Genomic DNA, 7330 nt, shown 5'->3' on the forward strand with positions numbered 1-7330 from the left:
TGCGGTATGTGGTGTTTGGTTTTCTGTTCCTGTGTTAGTTTGCTGAGGATGACGGTTTCCAGCTTTATCCATGTCCCTGCAAAGGACATGAACTCATTCCTTTTTATGGCTGCAGAGTATTCCATGGTGTATATTTGCCACATTTTCTTTCTCTGGTCTGTCACTGATGGGCATTTGGGTTGGTTTTAAGTCTTTGCTATTGTAAATCATGCTACAATATACATAACCTGTGCATGTGTCTTTATGGTAGAATGATTTATAATCCTTTGGGTATACATGCAGTAATGAGATTGCTGGGTCAAATGGTATTTCTGGGTCTAGATCCTTGAGGAATAGCCATACTGTCTTCTACAACTATTTAACTAATTTACACACCCACTAATAGTGTAAAAGTTTTCCTATTTCTCTGCATCTTCTCCAGCATCTGTTGTTTCCAGGCTTCTTAATCATTGCTATTCTAATTGGCATGAGATGGCATCTCATTGCGGTTTGGACTTGCATTTCTCTAATGACCAGTGATAGTGAGTGTTCATGTGGTTGTTGGCTGCATCAATGTCCTCTTTTGAGAAGTGTCTGTCCATATCTTTTGCCCACTTTTTGATGGAGTTGTCTTTTTCTTGTAAATTTAAGTTCCTTGTAGATTCTGAATATTAGACCTTTGTCAGATAGACAGATTGTAAAAATTTTCTCCCATTCTGTAGGTTGCCTGTTCATTTTGATGATATTTTCCTTTGCTGAGCAGAAGCTCTTTAATTTAATTAGATCCTTTTTGTCAATTTTGGCTGTTGATGCATTTGATTTTGGTGTTTTAGTCATGAAGTCTTTGCCCATGCCTATATTCTGAGTGATATTGCCTAGGTTTTCTTCCAGGGATTTTCTAGTTTTAGGTCTTAACTTTAAGTCCTTAATCCATCTTAATTTTTGTATAAGGTGTAAGGAAGGGATCCAGTTTCAGTTTTCGGCATATGGCTAGCCACTGTTCCCAGCAACATCTATTATATAGGGAGTCCTTTCCCCATTGCCTGTTTTTGTCAGGTTTGTCTAAGATTGCATGAGTGTAAATGTGTGGTGTTATTTCTGTGGTCTCTGATCTGTCCCATTGGTCTTTTGGTACCAGTACCACGCTGTTTTGGTTACTGTAGTCTTGTAGTATAGTTTGAAATCAGATAGTGTGTGATACCTCCAGCTTTGCTCTTTTTGCTTAGGATTTTCTTGGCTATATGGGCTCTTGTTTGGTTCCATATGAAATTTAAAGTAGTTTTTTCTAGTTCTGTGAAGAGAGTCAATGGTAGCTTGATGGGAATAGCACTGATTCTCCAAATTACTTTTGGCAGTATGGCCAGTTTTATGATGCTGATTCTTCCTATCCATGAGCATGGAATGCATTTCCATTTGTTAGTGTCCTCTCTTATTTCCTTGAGCAGTGGTTTGTAGTTCTCCTTAAAGAGGTCCTTCACATCCCTTGTAAGTTGTATTCCTAGGTATTTTATTTTGTTTGTAGCAATTCTGAATAGGAGCTGACTCATGATTTGGCTCTCTGCTTGTCTATAATTGGTGTATAGGAATGCTTGTGATTTTTGCACATTAATTTTGTATCCTGAGACTTTGCTCAAGTTGTTAATCAGCTTAATAAGTTTTTGGGCTGAGATGATGGGGTTTTCTAAATATACAATCATGTCATCTGCAAACAGAGACAATTTGACTTTCTCTCTTTCTATTTGAATAGGCTTTATTTCTCTCTCTTGCCTGACTGTTCAGGCCAGAACTTCCAGTACTCTGTTGAAGAGGAGTGGTGAGAGAAAGCATCCTTGTTTTGTACCAGTTTCAAAGGGAATGCTTCCAGCTTTTGCTCATTCAGAATTTCTCATAGGACAAAAGTTAATATTCATATGAAGTGATTAAAACAATATATTTGCATATAAAATGTCTTAATGAATTATATTATAACCTCCATACTGGAATCAGCAAATTTTAGAAGTAAAAAATAATTATTTCATAAGTATAACTGTAAAAACTCTCCTAAAGAATAATTCTCAGGAAGACTACACCTACCCTTAGGCTAACACTTGCTAAGGATTTATAGATATAGATAATATATGTATAATTGCTTAGGATATATATATATATATATATATATACACACACACACATATAATTTACTTACATATATAATTTACTTATATATTATATATAATCTGTTATATATTATACAATATTTTGATTTTTGATTTAACCAAATATCATATATTTTGTTCTAACTGAATTAGACTATTTCAAGTTGAATTTTTATATTTAGTATTAGAGTACATTTTAATGTGTTCATTTTAATACATGAACAGTATATACATTAGAAATCTTTTTAAAACTAGCATAAGATAGAAAATATTTAATTAAGAAATTAAGACATTGTATTTAACTGCACTAAGTGATATTTCCAGTTCAAACTCTCTGACCTAAATTAGAATAGTGTTTCTTCCTTTAAGATATTTTTTTGGTTGTTGTTTTAACTGTGAAGTTTATTTGACAATAATTTTACCCTAAATGTTTGGTTAAAGTTAGTTCAGCCAATAGGAGGCAGCAGTCCAGGTCTCGGGGTAAGAAGAAATAGCATTTGACATAGTAAAAGAACATTAAAGTAAATGTGAGCATTGAAGTTTTTTAATTGATTTACTTTTAAATGTTTTTCTCAAGGTTTATTATTGTTTGGACTGCTTTCTTAAATGCCAAGTATTCAGTTACACATCAGTTTGGCTAGAGCATATTCTCTTCCACACAAGATGAGGCTGATTTTTATTTATGGTAGGTACTCTTTCCCATTCCTAGCGATGGAGAAAATTAGCATAGTGAAAATAGATATTTTCTCAGCTGGATATATATGTTTTGCATGTATTTCTGTTTCATGTTTATGCAAGAAGACTCTGTGGAGTTATTTATTTTTCTATAAACAGAAAAAGTCTGAGGAAGATTACCACAATACAGTCTTGGAACTGTTGTGTGTTATTTTAAAACCAGCCGCCCCCATCATTTCCTCTCAGTATTAGCAACCTGTGCTATTAGATGTGATGTCGAGGTGGGGACTGTTTCTTTATAACTCTTATGATGATTAAGTGAGTTAACATATGTAAGCATTCTATAACAGCTCCAGACATCTAAGTGCTATAAAAGTATTTCCTATCATTAACAGACTACACACCAAAATATTCAAATAATATCTATTGTGCAAACTGTTTCTCTAAATTTAATTCAACTAAATGATAAATTAATGCTAAAAAATTGTAGTCCCTTTATCTGGCAATTGGAAACACGCATTAAAAATTGATGAGTGAAAGAAGGAATCATAATAGAAATAAAGCTCCAGTTAGAATTAGTGGAGTCACTAATAAAACTACTACATATATAAACGTTTACTGATACAGCAATCATGCTAAATGGGAATTTGTAGCAGTAAATGCTTGTATTAATAAAAAAGAATATAAAAATTAAAATAATTGACTATCAAACCTAAATACCTAAAAAATAAACCTCAAGATAAGCCCAACCCATATAAAAATAGGGCAAAGAGATTAAAATTTCTAAGTAGAAATTAATGAAATATAAGGGAAATATATGAGGATCATCAAAAGCAAACACTGAGTTTTTAAAAAGAATAGTAAAGTTGACAACTTTGATAAGATTAATGGAGAAATATTATTTCACCATATGCACTATTTTTTTTACAATGTAAAAACTGAGAATTATAGAGATTAACTCATTCCACCAAACTCAAATAAATAAAGTAGTGGATGAAATAAAATCTCTCTGAATGCGAAAGATATAATAAAAGATCACAACATATATAGACATTTACAAACAATACAATGCTTCAAAAGATTATATTGAACTGTTTGTCCCAAAGGAAATCATTTTTATAATAATATGTGATACATATTAACATAGGCAGAATATCATCCAAACAGTTAAAGTGTATTTTTTTTGTGTTATACTAATTATGGTGTTTTTGCTGTCTTAATTCTTATATTATTCACATTTTCACGTTTTTTATTTAAAAAAATATTTTCTGTAAAAGCCTTCATTTTCTGCCTTAGGTCCCTATATGGCTGCATTTTTTGCTTTTTTAAAAATGACATGCCCAATAAAAATCAGCAATTTATTGACAAAACCAATTACTACTGTGTACAGAGTTAATAAAATGCTTTATTGATGTAATTTATTTATGCCATCTGAATAAGGGCATGAGTGTAAAAATCTTTTCATGAAGCCTGCCAATATTGCAAAATTTATATCGCTTGGGGGAAATCAAACACATTCAAATCACTTTCCAAACTGGCCTCATGATTTTAATATCCTGGTAATAATTGGCATAAAATTACATTATAAAAAAATTAGCTAAATAGGCATGTATATATGGCCAGGAGATTTTGAACAAAGTTATGCTTTGACTCAACATTTCATGGAAATTTTCATTTATTCATTATCTGATTATTTACTGAGCCCGAATAAATGGCATTGGCCCTGTGAATGTCAAGTTTCTACAGAGGCTCTGAGAGAGGAAAACACAGTGAAGATATTGAAGACACTAGAATGAATTGTAAAAAAAAAAAAAAAAAAATCAACAAAATGCACACATGTACCCACATGTATATATGACACAGTGAAGGAAATAGGTGAACATATTTCAATTCTGACTCTGAATATCAAACACTGCATTTAATAGGTTTATTTGAAGTTGAGAAGTAATGTAACAAATAAGCCAGGGGAATATTTTATTTTTATTTAAGATGTGATTCTGAATTTTATTTTACTAGTAATTTCAAAGATCTTAAACTTTTATATTTAAATTTTATAATGAGAGAGTTATTCCATGCAAGACCATAAAGAAATACTTCTATAACACTTCTGCTGGAGTATTTATAAATGGCTAAGGAGAGTAATTATATATGTCTTCATTCTCTATAATGGGTCTAGGAGAACAGCACTGAAATTCAAAAAAAAAATGAATGTACTTTATCTTGAATATCTATGGAATGTTTATTTTATATATAAGACTGTTTGGAAATAAGAGACTATCATTTCAGCTGTTTATCATATCCTATTATTTTATTCTATATTTCTTATTTTTTGAGTAAACATCTGAATACAGAATGACCCACTGTGCTGATTTTCAGCCCAGTTTTCCGTTGGCATTCACATTGCTGATTGATGAATATAGAAATGTTCATTTGAGAATCGCAACTCTGAACCATATTGTGTGTTCAAACCACTAATTTCAAAGTATGATGGAAACTTGGTGATTTAAAATTGTGTGAAACTACTAATGAGGAAAATATTGGTTGTAGTTTCTGGAATCAAGCAATCTTCACTTAATTACTATCATTTATGTCTAATTAGGAAGCTTCAGAGAGATATCCTTCATTTTCTTAGCTCCCTCCAGATATTAGGATACATTATTTTGTATATTTTACTCTATCACCCATTAAAATAAATTAATACAGACCATAAATTTAACCATTGTGGCAATATGAGACATCATGTGAATTTAATTAAACTTTACTCCTGTTTGCTCTTTCAGTGAAAGCTGGCCTACTTGTTAGATTCCTCTGTGGATATGCTCCTGCTTTCTGATTCCCATTATTGCATATGTTCAGGCTAAATCTCTACTGCAATTTTGGTCAAGTGTTTGGTCTCATGTTGCCACCTATTTCCGCTGCAGTGTTTCTGCTCCAGTTTTGGTATCTAGCCTATATTTAATTTTACACATGTGTATTAGTCCTGTATATACACATAAATATACTGATATGTTACTTAATTCACCATATATGTACACATATATAATTTCAAAATTTATAGTAACCACTTCTTTACAAAAACCACCTTTTCCTTTAATCATCCATGAGATATTATGAATATTAATCATTTCAAATTGTGTTCAATTCTATTACTATTATTTATCTGCTTGTTTAATAACCTCCATGTACACCTTTATCAAAATAATTGATAAAAATACTGATTGCGTTTGCTAAATAACTATTTGGTCCTGCCGCTTGCCATAAGATCTGTTTCTCCAGTATGGCATTAAAAGAATAATCAATAGTCTTTGCACAAATTATGTAATTAGATCTGTATGTGCCAAACTTAATAATGCTTTAGTATATAGTGTTTCACTTTGTTAATGAGAATATTCTGAAAAGTTTTAATAAATTATTACATTTTCCTAAAGTGGTCGTCTGAGCATGAATATATCCAATAAGCATGTTACATTGCATATTTAACTTTTAGCAAAGCTGTCCTTCCTAGTAGAGATAACTTTATTTTTTGAAGTACTCCCTCATCATTTGTCATAAGCGATTGAAGAATTATTTTCTGTTTAAGTGTAGTAAGTTTTATAATTTACAAAATCTAGCTTTTTAAACATCTGCATAGTTATTTCAGTTTTGTGAATGACTTAGTGACAATCTGAAATTTTGACGTATTGTTGAAACTAGCAAGTTTAAATACAATTGACAAGCACTTCCAAGTTATTCATTATACCTGTTCTGATCCAACAGCAGGCATAGACAAGTGCCAGATGTCAACACCTTTCATTTATTTTCAGAACAAGCACAGTTTTGAGAAAAGTCATGAATATAGCAGACTGTAAAGAAACTTATTTTTTTTTTAAAAAGCTGAATAGTTTCAAAAATCAATTTTTTTTTGTTAATTTGTTTTCTTTCCTCAGGAACTTGCTGATTCAGAGCAGCCTCAATAATCTTTATGAATTTACAGTGTTCTATGAATATGTGCAGTGGCAGCTTTAGCAATAATTAACGTTGACTGTTATAATATTTCACTTTGGAAGAGCACTTTGGAATAGAGAAGACAGCATTCTAATTTTCAAAGAATATAATCTTTAATTTTTTTGAGATTAAGTCTTCTCTAGACATTTTTTTAATTACTATATTCCTTATAGACAACTGTTACTTCATCTTTTCACCCCTGCACCCCTTCTTTACTTTCTCTTTCAGTTGATGGTTTGAGTGAGCTATTTTTTCTTGCAGGCAAAGTGGTCTGGCTGGAAGTGAATATTGAAAAACCATAGTTTCAGTCCTCCAAAAAAAGTTCTTAAAGTTGTTGAAAGCTCAATGAGATATGTAGTAACTAATTTTACGTCTCTTTAATCATGGCAAACAACAAACCCCAAATAGTGCTTATTGTAGTGTAATGTGTAAGTCCTCTTGAAGATAACATCCTGGATAATAGCAGCAGGAGTCTATTTCTTGACAGTAACTCTCGAATGCACACATCACACATCAACTCTAATATATACATGTATCTATTCATTTACATACATATA

This window comes from Sapajus apella, unplaced genomic scaffold (genome assembly GCF_009761245.1).
Source record: "Sapajus apella isolate SASKATOON/1434 unplaced genomic scaffold, GSC_monkey_1.0 scaffold25, whole genome shotgun sequence".
In the NCBI taxonomy this organism is placed as follows: Eukaryota; Metazoa; Chordata; class Mammalia; order Primates; family Cebidae; genus Sapajus; species Sapajus apella.